Genomic DNA, 15,758 nt, shown 5'->3' with positions numbered 1-15,758 from the left:
GCGCATTCTTGGCCTTACCTTAACCTGCTTTTTTTTGGGGGGGGGGGTCTTAGGCCCTGAACGTAGGATAATCCCGTGGAATAGGAAGGTGGTTTTGGCATTAGGGCCTCGACGAGGTCAGAAAAGATGGATCACTTTTATCATGGCTGCCAAAATTTTTGACGGACGATTCTCAGGAACTGAGCGTGTTTCTCCAGCGTTCGGCCCCGTGCGTTTTAACTTTCGAAGTCATTATATTCACTACCATCCCATTGTATCATGTCCTTTCGGATGCGGAGCGTCATTCTCATATATTTTTTGTTGCGCATTTCGTGGTACGTAGTCATCGTATCGGAAAACATCGTGACCGATAAGACGCTCCCGGGTGACCGTTTGACTACCCTTTGCTCGGGTGGGTGTCAATTTGGTATTTCAAATTAAGAGAGCTGAAGACACCTAGGTCAACTCTCAGCTAGGTGAACTCACTTGTGTCAAGCTTTGAGGTTCCTGGGTCAGGATCTTCAGGTCAAATAGGGTCAAACAAAGTCGTACCCCAAATTGGTGTCCAAAATGCCCCAAACGTTTTCATGCAACCGCCCTGAACTTGGGTACCTATTCTAAGCAAAAGGTCACTGGTGCTCATTGCAGGTCAGTGAACTCGTTTGACCTTAAGAAGATTGGGGTGACCAAAATCATGCAAGAACGCTTCGATTTTTGCAGTTGAATGATCATGAATGATAACGCTAGGCGGGATGTCCCTAAGACAAAAATGTTGGCCTGGGTCATTTAAGGTTCGTGACCTGGTCTGACTTTCAAGGAGTCCATGGAAGATGTATGATGCGATTAGTGTTCGCAATAAATTAAAAATGGGTGCCAGGAACTATCTCATATAGCAGAAAAAGTTGGTTTTGACCTTGGTCTGACCTTAATACCTGACCCTAGGTCAATTGAATGTATTAATTACATTGTGTTGTTGCCTAAGAAACTTTGTCAGAGATGTATGGTTTCGTCTAACATTCCGTTGCAGCCTCAGGTTGAACGTTCCCTGGAGATTCCCTTCGCTGAATCCATTACCTCACTGTGGGTTATCGTAGATCAGTGACCTTACCAGGCACATTCAAATTTTTGAAACCAAAAGTCCGCTGTTCACCTGTTTATAGCCTTGAAATATTTGGCGCGGCTGCGCTGCGCTATTGGAAAATTATTCCGGAAAAACCGCGGGGTCAAAATGACTCCCCCATCCCAGCGCCTGTTAAGTTGTTCTTTGCAGAGTATAACTACGCATGTACAAAACCTCGTATTGACACCTTCTTGCATCCAACGAGCTTGAGATCAGGATTTCTTTTCATCGCTGCTCGTTGCATATGCAATAAGACATGTCGCATTACTTTTCACACTCATAACTCTTTGTGAGTCGCTTTCTTCGAACGCTCAGGCCTCCGCATCACATTTTTTCCGCGAGTGCGTTCCATTGTCCTACCGCATTACTACGTCGGAGAGACGCCAAGAAAGGGGCCATGACACCTCTCCTTTCTTTCCGCAGTCTTCTGTGGCCCCATGGTGGCAGCAATAAGTCTATTGTTGGAACCGTTTGTCAGGGCGTCAAAGCGTTTTTCTGTCGCCGACAAAATTTGGAACAGTCTTACTTGTCACTTGGAGCAAATTTTTTCGGAAACCGTTGTGATGTAATTCTGAATGCGATAAACCCCATCATAAAAAGATAAATGAAGTGCAATGCGTCATCAACATCAAACATTAGCGTTTCGGGAGTTTCATTGTCACTTGAGTGCCATTTGCTGGCCATGCCAAAAGTCCCGGTGGTTAGGACACAAGTCTTAGTGCACAAATGTGCCGCAGGTAGCGGGCGTAAGGCCGATAAGCACGTCGGTTTCGCTGGTTTAGTTATCCATACAAAAAAAAACTACCGAATTGCTATCAGAATGTACTCTTTTTAATGTCCCGAATTACGTCATCGTAATTTCAGCATCACTGCGCTGGAATAGCCACGATATGGCCTTTGCTATAATTACGGCGTGTGAGATGGAGCATCATAGCTTATGTAGTTCTTAAAATACATATTTCTGAGCCTTTGCAAGCTGCGCTCTGGAAATATTTACGCCCCAATCGGAAACCACCAACCATCAATCCGATGCTGGATAACGTATCTCGTGGCCTTGGGTACGTGGATGGCAGGTCATCGTTACGAGCCGTACTTGACGTAAAAAGTAAGAGCCGAGCCGTATGTCAACGCAACTGGCCGTGCTTAGCAAAGTTGGTCGATGATTGTGCGCTGTGGTTGCTGAGACTATTTTGTCGTATGACGACCTTGTTAAGTGTTTTGCAACACTTCTGATTTCAGTGCCGTTCGTCGAACAAGATGGTAATTTCTTAAAGTGGAATTTGGGCAGCTCATTTACAACCGTCCATAGCGTTTGTCCTCTATCCTGCTACGGGAATTTTCACATGCAACACATCACAAGTTCCAGCTGTGGACCTAGGACCTAATGATCGCATAACATGAACTCGTAAAAATAGAGCAAGGTGTGAAATATTTCTTGCATTATACCGTACTGTGTCATTGTAATGTCCTGTGTGTTATCAGATCGTGCAGCGCCAGTACATCATTGCAGCGGCGGTGAGCCGCTCACTGAGGCGTCGCTATTTCGAGCACTGAAACTGTCGAATGTCCGACGCAGGAGGGGCCGGTTGTCGTCCGACGGACGGAGCCGTTCGGCGCAGGGAATGCCGCCTGTCTGGTGCTGCACCGGCGTTGTGTCCGGCACAGGAGAGGCCGGGTGTCGTCCGACGGGCGGAGCCGTTCGGCGCAGGGAATGCCGCCTGTCTGGTGCTGCACCGGCGTCGTGTCCGGCACAGGAGAGGCCGCGTGTCCGACGCAGGGCTGGGAAGCGTTGGCGGCGGGCTGTGGCACGTTTAACTCTCGTCTTGATTCACCGTTTTTCATAGCGAGGACTAATGGATGAGGGGGGATGATGGGGGGGGGGCGGGGGGCGTTGGCCGGTTCGGGGGAGGGGAGGTTAATCTGACCCGCTGCCGTTTCCAATCTAAAAAAGATTGTGGAAAATTCAGTGGATTTGCCCCAACAACATCCTGTGATCACCCATACACAGCCATACGTCGGTTGCTGGTAAGTCAATAATTGACCCTTCTAAGCTAGATCAGAGGTAAAATTTCCTGAAAATCTAATTTGTGGAGTTCACATGCCCTTATGCATGAGATCATGCCTCGAAATGACACGGAATTTAAGCAGCCGTGTTTCCACGCATATCTATAATATAGGAGCGCGTTAATGCAGCGGTGTCTCGGCACTCCGCGCTTTCCGCGGCGTCGTCAGATCACCGAGCAGTGTTCCTAGAAGACAGCGCCTACTCAAAAAGCGGAATTGCAAGGGTCACGTCAAAACACGCGCAAAGTATGTCCAGACGATAGCGGAAGTTTGGGCGCGATTGCATGGCACGCTGGAGAGGAATCCTCCGAAAACCTGAGGGGCGGGGGCTCGCGTGTCGAGCCGATCGTTTTCGTTTTTATTTTTGGAAGTGCTGGAGTTTGTACACGGTCTACTGACCTCGGACCTCAAGCGCATCCACGAAACCCGCGTCATTGCAGACCAAAACAAGCTCAGCAACCGCTGCAGAAAATACGCGGCCGTTGCGCGCATTTATTATAAATTCACAGCCTGACTGCGCTGGGGACCGGGTGATGAAATTTTCAATCATGGGAACGAAACTTCTGACTGGCCAACGAAGTGTCAGTTGTGGACCAGGCCACCAATCTCGTCGACTCGACCAGGGCTTACAGGGGTTTAGTTTCCTATTCAGCTTGGGCAATTGTGGCTGGTGACCGAAGATATGGTTTCCCCTTTGTATTCCTCATTAAATATTCGTCACTTTCACCAGTCAGCATTTTTAGGGCTCAGCTCACCCACACAATTTTTAGAAACTACGACCATGCACTCAACTGAAAAGAAAGTGGGCCCAATCCAAGGAAAAACTTTCGATTGCGTTTTGGAGGCAGGCTGATCCATTTTTCTTCTTGCTTTCTTCCCCCCTTCTCCATCGCCCTATTTTGCAAAATTGCATCCTTGTAGCACTACATCTACCAGTGTGACTTCCGATGTCGACTTATGGCGACGTCCACCACTCTGTGGAGGCCATCGCCGTCCGTCTATACGACGTATGGCGACTTCCGAGTGGTGGAAGTCACCATAAGGGATGCGAAAAACTTCGCGGATTTGGTCCAGTTATGTTCTGGCTATACATTATGCATATGATAGATATATATATATATATATATATATATATATATATATATATATATATATATGAGTGTATATATATATATATATACATATATGAGTGTATATATACATATTTATAATTATATAACCTACACTTACTACTACAGTACGTGCAATCTGCACATGATTTATCATTATATGCTTTTTTAATTGGCTGTGTATTTTTAATATACTATCACAATCCGTCTACACGCAGGTTCTCGATATAGAAACACATCGACAGAAAACAGGCGTTTCATTAAAAGTGCAACCAAACACAACCGTTCCTCAGCGCATCATTTCAAAATACACTCAGGCAGGTACGCTCACTAGGCTTGCCTTTCTCCGCTTGTTAAAACAAAACGCCCGCTGGAGGCTACTGTACTTCTGGGGGACGCTGCTCTAAGCTGTTGTGCCTCTAAAGGAAAAGCGGCATTCACCCGCTTCAGTTCGAACGTGTGGCAAATGGATCTTCCGCTGGTGCAATGTCATATGTCAAGACTGTCATTGATTTAAACAACGTTGCTAATTGAGCTGACTATGGTGACCGTGCGATTGTACATAAGTACGCATACTCGATGCTCATCAATGAGCTCGCTCACGCAAGGGCGAGGCTAGGCTTGGCAATCTGGAGGGGGCGGGGGGCGGAGACACATGGGTGACAAAGAGCCCCTCCTTGTGAAAGTCCCTCCCCTTTCCTGGAAAATCATCGGATGGGCCCACTTAATTTTGAGGGTACGATTTTATTCGTTGTATTCCAACATCTATCTTTAGCTGAAACAGGAGCCAGAAGCCACCAAAAATGCAATTCTGTTTATATTTTGAAGTCAGTGAAGTGAAGGAAGCGGGCGTTAGATAACTGCATAGAATAAACCGAGAGCGTTCTTCATTATGCAATGGTTTGTCGGACATTTTCTAGGTGATCGTGAACGTAGCTGGTATATTGAAATGGGATCATAATTTTGCTTTGAAATGGCTCGCCCATGCTCCTCTGGGAATGTCAGCCTTTCCTCAGAATCAATAAAAATGAAAATTGACTGCGCGGTCGCAGGCCGTGGAACAGACCTCGACGTCCGGCGTTGCAGTTTCCGTGGGATGCGCGGCGTTGGACTGCGGCCAACACGAGACGGCTGCCAACGGGCAGACGAATACCATAGCGTTTTTGAAACAAGTGTCTTAAACAACTTAGGATGTCGATTTCTACGTTTAGAAGGTAATCCAGCAGCATGTTTTACCCATGCATTTTTAGGTCTACAGGAAGAACAGATGAACGGAGCGGATTCGCGCTGCACCGCGAAGCAGTGCTAGACTCTGTTAGTGGAATTAGACACGTAGTGATCTGTATATTCGTGCTTCTATCGCTGTTGAAAAGACAATTTCGAAATAAGGCTGTTAAAATATATGCCCAGGCTGATAATTTCACGGCTGTAAATTATTTTAAAAACATCCGTCGGGAGCATTTTTTCACGACGACTGCTCTCCGCGCGCCAGGCGTCCGCTGCCCGGTGTTAACCGCCGCAGCCAACGCCACTTGGGTTGATGAACACTGCAACCCAGGCCATCGGTGTCCTTGTCCCTAAGATTGCGAGCACGCAGACTCAAACTTTTTTAGAGTAATTTGTCTCACAAGTTGGCTCTGAACAAGGGTGGACGATCGCCTTTTGCGTTGTTTTCTTGCCTCGTTTTGATCCGTCTTTTAAGGCAGTACGGAAACCTCCTACCTTTTTCGGTAAGGGGCTCAGTAGGTAGGACACGGGGGGGGGGGGAGGGGGCACATTCTATTTCCGTTCAGGGACTGATGGGTTATTCCGTTACAGCGCGGGTGCTTGCCAACAAGACGCAACAAGACACCTTATCCCCGCAGTTGGTGAAATTATTGGCTCAAAGACTCCAGTTCGACGACACATGGCTGAAATGTGGTGGAGAGCCCGTTTGGTGCTGGGAGCCCTGACTGACACAGGGCTTTTTCATGGTCTCATTGTGTACCATCATCATAAGCTTTCATGCCTTTCTCCATTGTTAGAAGGCCCCAATCAGCGCAAGTGGCCCTCTGAAATTCGGGTTTCCTTCCTTGTCCCTGTTCAGCAAACGTTCCTCTGGTCGACTCAGGGCTCCTGTCGGCACTGAACCCTCTGTTAGGCACTGTGGGCCTCTGACCAACAAATGAACCCTCATTGTTTCAGGGATTCCAAACATCCAACCAATGTTAATCGCTGGTCCCAGCCATTAACTTATTATTATTCCCGCTATTATAATTGTTACATCTGTCATGTTATTACAGCCATTAACTTATTATCGTTTTCGCTGTTATAATCATTACTGTTATAATCATTACATTATTACATCGCAGCGATATAATTAATCGCTGCGATGGTTGCGAAGGTTGCGATGTAAACCTCCGGCTAGTAGCTGCAAGGCGGTTTGGGCTGCACGTTACAGCGCAGAACCAGTGAGCTGGGATCGCTTTTGAACTAGGGTGGGTGTGAAAAGTTTCATCGCAAAAAGACCGTTGCGAGTGAAAAATTCAATTTACAAAAGATGAAACTTATGAGCTAGTGATAGATGCTTCAGCAAATAAAGACATCTATTGCAGGCTTGCATGGACGTAATATCATAAACCTGACAAAACTGCTTTGTTTTTTTTAACATTTTAGGCCATTACAGTGAAACAGAGTACATTAAAGCACAGCCACTTTATGACAGTGTAAGGAGAATAAAAAATTCACGGACACCAATAATTTGATGCTACACTTTGCACTTCCCTTGCACAGCATTTTTAACACAGAACAAAGCAAAGGAATTCAACAAAAAGTAAGAACAGAAAATTCAGCAGGCATGAAGCACTCAAACAAAAAAACCTTGGACTCCTACACATCAGCCCATTACCAAGTCAAACGAAATATACATACCTCCGGCTTCTGTTAAGATGGGGCCAGGGAAAACAAACATTTTGTCATCGTTTCTTACAAAATGTCAGTGTTTATTTCCATGAAAATAGTCTATGCTTAACCTAAAGAGGCCTTACTTCATCTCACCTGTCTAAGCTGTTGGTATCACAGCAGCAGTTGTGCATTACTGATTCTGGCACAATTCCTATTGTCACTTGCCATGCACTTACCAACTTAACCTAACTTAGGGCAGCCATACGTTGAACATCATCTGAACTTACCTATCTGTTGACAGTAGCACTTATGATAAAAACACGATAAAGCTCATTTTTTGGCTAGTTTCAACTTGCATTTTTATTCAGTTCATTTGTGTATGCTTGTTGACAGCAGACAAAGTTGACAACACACAAATGACAACACTTTAAGTCACTTTGAACAATTTATTCCGATTGTCATGGTTAACCCCTATCAAGGGCAATAAGCGGCATGCTCCACAAAACAATCGCTCTTCTCCAAAAGTAGCATAACGTTTAGATGACCGTGCCAGTTTTGCTGCTTGCCTTTTCAGCTGCAGCAAAGGCATCTATTTAGGCTTGTTTATTTATATCTAATGACATCGTTTGATATGTTGGCTTCACATTTCAAATGTGATGGTCTGACTATTTGCTTAATGCTGATATTTATCTCATGTTATAATTGTCATGCAGCTTAAATTATCTCAGTGTTAAAGATATAGTGCATATATACAGTACAGTCATTTGCCAGTCAGCAAACCATGACAACTATGGAAAACATCTGGTCAAATCAACCATGAGGAACCACATGAAATTCGGGGCAAATAATCAAGAATATGGAACAAAATGAGCCCATTGCATGCTTTGTGGCATCATAAGTTGCCTTGTGACAAAACTCGATGGATTAAAACAAAAAATGGCGAACTCTGGTCACAAATCATGTGTTGAAAGCAGATAAGATAAGCAAGTACTTGGTCCACAGGAGACTTACTGGATTTTTCAGGACACACTTCTTCCCGGTCCCCCAAAACAAAAAGTCAGTACCACAGTTTGCACAGTTTGCTGACAGACAGAGTCATCCCACTCACCCCCCAAATATAGATATCAATCACGTCCACCAACCAACGAGATTAAAATGCGAAACAAGTAAGAGAAGCGTATGATACACATTTCCGGCGGGCAGAATTTCGCCTTCAAATATTTCTGTATTAGCTGCGTCAGGTTTGTCCCTCAGCTCTGTATGGGAGCATAAGGATGGCCTTGTCAGGTGGCCTGGTGAGTTAGACACTCGAAAGGCTTAGATTTATCATTTTCGAGCACCGCCATGAACCAAAAATGGCTAACCAAGTGTTTAATAAAGCAAAAATGGCGGTAAAAATAAGTTCGGTGCTTCAAATTGTCTCCCTCATTCCCTGTGTTCATTCTTGGGTGCATATCAAACATGCTTGGGCGGCTAGCGAATTAATCCAACTTATGTATACAATACGTGCAAATTTGCAGTTGGAGCATCTTGCAGAGAAATTGGTCAACATTATAAGCAACAGACGGTACCTCTAAGGACAATGGGAAAAAAAGGAACAATAAAGTGGTATCACACTCGTATGATACCAAGAAGAACAAAAGCAGTTTACTAGATATAAAGACTGATACTTTTTGTAAAAAGTATGTTATCAGCTGATCTGAGTTCAAATCTGTTAAAATAGCTGCTCAAATGGTGATATGCGTCTTGTTATTTAAAATACATTTCTGGAATTTTTCTCACCTGCATTTCGGGAGTGATGCAATTTAATGGTCAAGTTTCTTCGGGTAGGAGAAATACGTGGAGCAAAATTATCTACCAGGCCTTGCTGGTGTTTGCACTAGGCTCTGCTTTCGTGGTGTAATGTTGAAACAAAACAACTGGGGATGCGTGAAAACCTTGCATTTGGCGCACTGCTGCCGATTGTCATGCATTTTGTAAACAAACCAAACCTGATGCGTGCAAGTGGCTGGAGTCACGGGGGGAGGGGGGTCTTGGGCACGCAGGTACATGGCGCCCTTGCTTTGTGCATACATAAACATGATTCAGATGTGGGTGAAGCAGGACATAGCCATAGATGTCCAGATTCCGTGGAGCCTTGTTTATGCTTGGTGGTTTCAAGTGAGCTCGGTTTTGAATGACATCTGAAAACCTCAGAAAGGGAATATGTGTTTGGTATGTGCGATTAGACAATGTCAGGCAGGATTGAAAAATTCACATAAAATGTGTGGAAAAGGAGTGAAAAATTCCTCCTCATAGGGTGTTGCTTTACACCCAGTCGGCAATTCTAGGACACTGCGCAGAACTCATGTTGGGCATGTTCGACACGGCTAGTGCTGTTTTGGTGAGCATTGTCGGACAGTTACCGCTATTGGCTCGGCCGGCTGGCGTCGATCGCCAGGCTTTCGTGAGTGTGACTGTTCTATTAAATAATCACGTCGAAGGAAACGCCGGCACATTTCAAGGATTTTCGAACGTAGACGGCGAATGAATTGATCGCGTTTTTGGGTGCTAATATTATGCCGTTTTTTTACTTTTGATAAGGCACCGTGGCAAAATAATGCAACTTGGTGCAGTTAATACTGCTTGCCACAAACAGTACCATAAAACTGGGTCAGTCAACAAAACATATCAATCTTGTTTCGTTTTTTTCAATTTGAAAGCATGCAGCATACAGGTAGAACAGAACATAGTCAAGCAAACAGACTACGAACGTGAAGCTTTCAAAGTGATTAGTTCAGGCAACTACACTCGACTGAACATGTCATCGTAGTTTGCACTTTCTCTGCTTCTTTTACCTGTGAAGCAATAAGTAGAAACCTTAAAATAGATCTAATTTTAAGCTTCCATTTGTATTGTTCTGCTAGTACCTGGGCCTCGATGAATGTAATTCAGTGTAAAAACCATACAATATTGACATGCGCAGATACAAAACAATTTTGAACACCCCTAATACTTTTATTTAGCTTTATATCCAATAAAACGAAAGCAAAAAGCGTCCTATCTCCCGCGTGTCAACCGGTCAGTTCGCTGAATCTGAGGTGCAACAGGCAGCGTGAGAGGCCTACGCCGATACTCGGCGCACTTATACTATAGGCCTTACCCGAAGCCGCTGTTGCGCCGCTGGATAACCCCAACGCAGACCTCGCACTCAGTAAAACGGCCCGTACCAGCTAAATTTGACGGGAAAACCACACGATATTGTTATCAGTGCATGCCCCAGACATTTGTGAATTGCTGTGACACGTTCAAATAGCTATATTTCCTATGTAATGTCAGTGAATGGCACTTCCCTCACATTTACCACTCACACAGTTTACACAACCGGGCGTATGAATTGTCGTTGCAGATATCAGCTGATTGTAGTGAAATTTGCCAACACTTCCAGCTGTTGTACGGTGACGTCACAAAATTACGATATTGTTGCCAAACTTCTAACGATGTTGTGTGGGACTGCATGTGCCTAATGGAGGATGCAGACGGGAAGCCAAGGCGTCGGCCCTTCTCCTGGCCTCAAGGAGCCCATAGGCTCCGAAAGGGCCACATAGCCGGCAGAACGGAAGTAGTTTTTCGTACAAAACGTAACAATATTGGGCATATTTGGGCCTCCAGACCACCAAAAACAGCCGCAAGCGACTGTGAAGCGTCCGTGAGCATACTAAAGCAATTATTCGCTGATAGAGTGGTGAGGGAAATTTTAAGACTAATTTCACTGCGCAGGTGTTGCTCTTGCTAGAGGCCCTACATGTCCGCTTACCGGATTAATCAGTTCGGCAGTGAGCGTTCAATGTTGCTATTGATCTATTTGCATTTCCTCGGAGGCCCCTTCGTTGTTGTGTGGGCGGCGGTGCCTGCAGGAGCGAGGCCACAGGGGCGAGTGCCCTTCCTCCCAGCTCGAATCGCAGTGCCGGAACATCAGATGCCAGCCAGAGGGCCCTTTTATTCGACTGGGTGCCCCCCGAGTCGATGTGGTCCCCTATGTCTATCAGGCAGCATGGGTACCAAACAGTCGGCCCTCTGTCGGGCCGGACCTGAGGACCAATTTTCTAAGCCAGCACAAGGCCGATCCCGTGATTTACATTGGTTTGACCTCTGAGCCAATGAGGGCCCCCGCGTTGACCAGGAATTCACGGTGCGTAACAGGGCCCTGTAGTGGCAAGGGGCTGCGAGTCGACCAGGGCAGTGTTCGAAGGGTCCAGAGAGAGGCCCAGCATACCCTCGAGGCTAACGATCAAATGCCGGATTGGAGACTGAAGGCTCCGAAGAGCTGACTGGAGACCATATTCAGGATCCCAATCCGCAGAGCCGTGACTTCAAATGTCATTCAGGTGGTCCCGTGCATCGATTGAAATCCTGTGGGACAATGCGGACCTCTAGTTCAACCATAAATCAACCACATCCAACAGTTGGCTCCGTGTCGGTATCAGCCCAAAGGCTCATTTCCCGAGGAGGAACAAGGCCGGACCCACGATTTGTATTGCTTGTGCTGCCTGGAAAAGACCGGACCATGTGTTGGTCAGGGGTCCACAGTGCGAACAGGCCGCCTTCCGTCAGCAAGCCCCGTTTGGTCCCGTCTGGTCCCGCACGGTCAATTCAGGGCCCTTCCGGTTCATCCAGTCCCGTCTGGTCTCGTCCGACCGGTCTCCCCTTATTTGGTCTGTTTTCGCCCGGCTCATGCTGTTTGATCTCATGTGATCGCGCCCGGTCGTTTTGTCCTGTCTGGTTTGCTCCGGTCTCATTCGTTCCTGTCCGGTCCGTTCTAGTAACTCCTAGTCTCATCCCATCCGGGCCCGTTTGGCCCCATCATGTTCTAAGCAGTTCCGCCCGGTCCCGTTCTGTACGTTCTGCCTCGTTCGGTTCCTTTCAGTCATGTATGGTGCTCTCGGATCCCGTCAAGTCCCGTCTGGTTATGTTCGGTCCTGTCTGGTCCCATCTGAATCTGTGCGGTCCCCCCAGTCTTGTCTTGTTCACTCGGTCTCGTCTTGACCACACGGTCTCGCCTGGTTTGGTCTTTCCCGTCGGGTCCCGTCAGGCTCTGTCTATGTGCCGGCCTAGTTCTATCTGGTCACGCTCGTTGCCATCCTGTCTCGTTTAATTTGCATATCAGGGATCATGCAAGGCGAGCCATGAACCTATTCCTACAGCATATGACTTCCAGTCATCATTTGCCATTCGACTAGTAGGGACCGCCATGTGACGGGAGGCGCCCAGGTCCCATTATTGACTTGCCGGAAACAGACGCGCCAACTGCCACCAGGTTGGCAGCGATTATGTGGCTTTGTGGCGTCACCCTACAATCGGCTGGAAGTGTTAGAGGACTTTGCCACAACCAGCTGGCAACCCTACCGCCGATATTCCCACGCCCGGTTGTGGAAACTGTAACAGATGTGAGGGAAAAGCCGTTTATTGACGTTGTATAGGACATAGAGCTATATGAAGGTGTTAGAGGAATTTACAAACGTTTGGCGCGTGTAGCGAAAGCAACATTGTATGGCTTGCTTCCTAGGCTTAGCTAAAACTTAACGGTAATACCAGGAACGCCCTTTATGGTAGATCCTTAGAAGAGCCGCGCAGCCGCAAGGATCTAGTATAGTTTGTGGTATATTTCTATCACCTGATTAAAGACTATCGTGAATAAAGCTACTTTGTGTGAATTATGTTGTAGCCCAACTTGCTCGCAGCGAAACTTCAAAGTTTGGACATGTGCTTTACACAAGCTCACGCTTGAAGCGTTAGCGAATAAAGACCAATAGGAAGCTTTGAGTTTGGTCTAATTGGGATGGTCTGTTGTGATATCGTTTTATCGGTTGTAATTTGTTTACGCTTTCGCAGTTTTGTCGCTGACCAGCTGGCAAGTGTCCATTTTTGTCACCAGCCACTTCCAGCAAAGGGAAAGTTTTTTCGCCCCCGCCGTTTGGTACCTAAAGGATTAGTTCAACCTAAATGACTAGTATTGGGGTTTCATGCGTGCCAGTGTGGACCATTTTGTGTAATTTTGAGCTGGCCCGCTCTTGTGCCGCCGGGCATGGTATAAACGTTTGCACGCACAACTTCAAGACAATGTGATATTTCCGCTCGATTCATTGTTTCACAGTTTTGGTTCACATAAGTGGCCGAATGGACGCAGTTTTATAACACAAAACGCAACAAAATGTACGCGTTTGGCCTCCAGGCAACCAAAAACAGACAAATGCGCGAAGCGAAGAGCTCATGAGCAGACAAACATAATTTTCCGCTGATTGAAAGGGAAGTGATAAAGAATATTTTCAGACTCATTACGCCATCCAGAGGTCTTACGCTGTTGCCGAGGGGGGCGGGGGGTATATGTCCACTTGCCGGGTCAATCCGGTCCGCTAAGAAGCCTTCCAGTTTCCCCTGGTTTCTTTGCAGCTGTTGGGAGGGCCGCACGCTGCTGTTGGACCTTATCTGCTAAATTGCCAGGACACTTTTGATTTATCATGGGCTCTCCATGGATTACTTCCATTCAACAGAAAAGCTCTACACGCTCTTGCTGGGGCCCCATATGTTAACCTGTCGGGGTACTCTCATCTGCCCAGGCGCCCTTCACATTAGTCTCGAGTCATTTCCACGTGTTCGGAGGGTCCTGCGCTGTTACTGGGGCACACGTAAGTTAATGTACCTAGGCATTTGATGCTCAGAAACATCTATATCGGTCTTGGGCCATTTCCATTTGATCGCATTTGCGTAGCATCCTTTACGCTTCTCGGTGTCGTGTTACTCTGTCCGCGCACTCTTCATTGCACAGGGGCCCGCTTCAATGGTTTTGGTCACTTCATATCTGCTCGGAGGACCCTACGCTGTTGGATGGACCCCGATACGTTCCAAGGCACTCGATCGCTCGAGGGCATTAAGTCATGTACCTTGGTCTTGGGTTCTTCCCGTTTGCTCGGGGGACCCTACACGGTGGCCGGGGCCCTATATGTTTATCTGCGCTGGGCACTCCTGAGCGTTCAGGGGCCCATCACACTGGTGGGTTCTATTCATCCGTGCGGAGGACGTTGCACTATTGACGGGAGCCTCTCAGCTAGCATGCCGCGGCATCTTCGATCGCACACGTGCCGTCCTTATTGATATCGGTTCTCCATTGCGTCTAAATGTTCATCGGCCGGGTCACACTTGATCGGTCCGGGGCTCTTCACACTGATCGTAGACTCTTCTAATGAGGTCAGAAGGACCTTATTATGCTGCCGAAATCCTCATATGTGCTTGCGAGCACCAGTGTGTTTCGCCTGCTGGTGTGTACGGGCCTGCCTAAGTAAATTCATATATACAGTTGGAGCCCTACACGATGACAGTTTTCCAGATATGTTCCTTGGCACAAAGATGCTAACGGATGACCCTAATTGTATTTGTATTTGTTGGCTCGAAATCTATCCACGAGGCGGTGCTTCAGGCCTTAGGCTTGCTACAATATTCACCAGGTTCGTTTCGTTACAACACCCAGTCACTCGTTAGGACACATTTCAAAAATACTATAAATACCATATTGCGATGCATACTATAGAATACGATACTATAAAACATGGTGCCACAGAATACGATGTTATCGAATGCGAGGATATAAAACACGAGACTGTGAAATACGTACGAAGTCAAACGATGAATCAAATGAATATTCGGACTTGACAAGAACAGAACGCGCTAAACCCAGAGCACACCCACAAAGATGAATGAAAACAAGTTGTAAGTGAATGAGATTCGCATTGGCGTACAAAAATTACCAACGTGTATACATATGACGTGCGCAAGTCATCACGCAAGACACCAGTGTGGGTTCAAAACCAAGGCGCATGCCCCAAACTTTGCCTTTTGAAACGCGATTTTGTGTTCCATCAGATATGAGGACAGTGATAGTCAGAGGCAGACAGTTCCAAGTTGTCGCGGCACTATAAGGAAAGGCTCGCTAATTTGCTTCCACTCGGCACCTGGGCAGGTGGAGAGATATTGGCATGGAGGAATGCCCGCCGGCGCATAACCTATCGGCCGTCAAAAGTTCTGACCTGTCAAGGTCATTCATCATGCCCAATGAAGGGTCAGATGACCGGGAGCTCCATATCAACCAAAAGTTACCAGTTAATTTCCGATTTTTAAAGATCAGAAATATGAGTCGGTACAGGAACTACCTTCCGTAAAAGAGTCCTGACCTCTCAAAATTGCCCTTCAAGGCTGAATTCAGGTTGAAAGGACAGTGACCATCCAGATCACCCAAAAGCTCCGACCGAATTCTACATATTTGAATGCTTAAAAATCCCAAGTCGGCCTGTAACTTTTTGGTGATATGAAAGATTGTGTCGGTCAGTCAGATTTGGTGTTCTCGTGCCATAATTGACCATCTAACGGGTATTCAGCGAAATCGGAACTGATCGCTAAATAAGTCGATAGATAGAACACTTACTTGATCTACATAGAGAAAGTTGGGCATTTGTTTGTAATATTAAAACTCACCTTTACAAAGAACGAGCTTATCAGATATCCCTACTCCCACAGACGTAATGTTGGCCGTGAACGTCATCTTGGTGGCTTCAAAAGGCCAAAGACGCCTC

This window comes from Pollicipes pollicipes, unplaced genomic scaffold (assembly GCF_011947565.3).
Source record: "Pollicipes pollicipes isolate AB1234 unplaced genomic scaffold, Ppol_2.1 Scaffold_6686;HRSCAF=7923_pilon_pilon_pilon, whole genome shotgun sequence".
NCBI classification, from domain to species: Eukaryota; Metazoa; Arthropoda; class Thecostraca; order Pollicipedomorpha; family Pollicipedidae; genus Pollicipes; species Pollicipes pollicipes.
The sequence above is the reverse complement of the archived record's forward strand: the minus strand, read 5'-3'. Positions refer to the sequence as shown.